Here is a 2,159-nt window from a genome sequence, read left to right as displayed (position 1 = left end):
TTTGTATGTGCAATGTGTCTATAGTCCTACTTTTTTCACCGATAGTTTCTTCGTGTGAAAAAAAAACAGCATTCATAAAATAAAGACCTTTAATCAGGAAACGTTTGTTTTCTGTAACGGTCCCCAGACGCACCGACATTTTCTCTTCACACAGAAGAAGCACTAAGGTTTACGCCATAAACAAGCCTCAATCAAGAAACTTCGACGACCGTCCCAGTCTCAAGCCAGACAACTTCCTTACATTCCTCCACGTTCTTCTTCTCTCCTCTTCTCGCCCTGAGGACTTGGAATGGTTGGGAATCGCGCTGCACATCCGGGAACGGCACTGGAATACCGTTTAAAGGAACTCGGAATGGTGTAGTGCCTCGAAGTTACTGAGAATGACGCAATGACTTGGACTAGCTTGGAATCGCGTGAGAAATTTGAATATCAGTTATGATATCTTGTAATGTCCTATTTAAGCTTGGCGTAACTTGTGAAACCTTTTAATAATCTGGACTGACCTGGAACGATGCAATAGATTGTAATGATATGTAATAATTGGGTATAATCTGAGCATGGAATAACCCGGGCAGTTGGCGCGACGTTCGAAATGCCATAAAATAACTTTGCGAAGAATAACTGCATCACCAGTGTTGAAGAATCGTGTGTGTGAATGTATCTATACATATATGCATGTATATATATATATATATATATATATATATATATATATATTAATATAAATATATATATATATATATATATATATATATATGTGATATATATAAGTATATTATATAATATATATATTATATATATATATATAGTAAATATATTATTATATATGTATTATATATTGTGTGTGTGTGTGTGTGTGTGTGTGTGTGTGTGTACATACATACATACATACATACATACATACATATAATACATATAATATATATAATATATATTAATATATATATATATATATTAATATATATATATATATATATATATATCACATAAATATACACACACACATTTATACACATATATATCATATATCCGTATATACACCATGGATAAAACACACACACCACACACACACACACACACACACACACACACACACACACACACACACACACACACACACACACACACATAATATATATATATATATATATATATATATATATTATATATATATAATATATATAATATATATATATATATATATATAACTTATTAACAAATAGATAAATCGATAAAAACGATAAATATAGGTAGATATTATATATTTGAAAAGATAGATAGTTAAAAAGATAGATAGATAGATACAAAAGTAGATAGATGAATAGATAGAGAAATGAATAATCAAAGAAAAAATACGGATAACGAGACAAAGAGACAAACGGATAAAGAGATGGATGGGTAAGTTAATGAACAGGTAGACACATCGACAGACGGATAGACAGTCAGACAGACGAACGGATAGACAGATAGAGAAACACGTTGATGGATAAAGGATATAATAGCTAAATATAGATGTGGATGAAATAATGAACAAATAAATATGATAATATGATAGATAAATGAAAAGAGAGATATGATAGATAAATAAAAAGAGAGATGATATGAAAGATAAATAAAAAGAGAAATGATATTATAGATAAATAGAGATATATGAAATATAAATAGAGATATATGAAAGATGAAGTAACAGATAAATAGAGAGAAATATCGACTCTCTATGTATACAGATACACAGCACACAACCCCACAAATTCCCTCCTTTCGACGGACACTCAAAATAGTCTTAGAGAGACGAGAGGTCGATCCCTTAGAGCAGCGAGGCACTTACGTGCAAAGGTCCTCCTGTGTTCCTGTGACGGCTGTTGCGTGCTCCTTGCGGGGCGACACGAGAGGCACACACCGGGCGCGGCAGAGACAGCGGCGCACGTCTGCTCCGCTCAACTGCGCACTGGACACTGCGGCCCGACCCCCGCCCCGCCGCCGCTGTCACTCTAAGGTCATCCCCACCGCCGCCGTAAGGTCGCCGCTGCCAGATGGGGTCACAACACCCGCGCCCACAAGGCTGCCCGCGACCACACCCCCGCCGCCCGCGCCAAGGCCCGGTGCCCGCTTTCCGGGCTCGCCGCTTGCGATCGCCACGGCGTGTGCGCGCTTGCGGC

General features: G+C 37.0%; 1 protein-coding gene across 1 annotated transcript in view; it reads right to left on the bottom strand.

Annotated features, from left to right (window-relative positions):
• Window positions 1-1,939, bottom strand: part of LOC119597798 — a 40,905-nt gene extending 38,966 nt beyond the window's left edge. Inside the window, exon 1 of the mRNA XM_037947433.1 lies at window positions 1,829-1,939. The gene's annotated coding sequence lies outside the window, so the exon portion shown is untranslated. The remainder of the gene's footprint in view (window positions 1-1,828) is intronic.
• Between the last annotated feature and the right edge of the window lie 220 nt (window positions 1,940-2,159).

The sequence above is a fragment of the Penaeus monodon genome, chromosome 40, assembly GCF_015228065.2.
Source record: "Penaeus monodon isolate SGIC_2016 chromosome 40, NSTDA_Pmon_1, whole genome shotgun sequence".
Lineage (NCBI taxonomy): Eukaryota > Metazoa > Arthropoda > Malacostraca > Decapoda > Penaeidae > Penaeus > Penaeus monodon.
The sequence above is the reverse complement of the archived record's forward strand: the minus strand, read 5'-3'. Positions and strand labels throughout refer to the sequence as shown.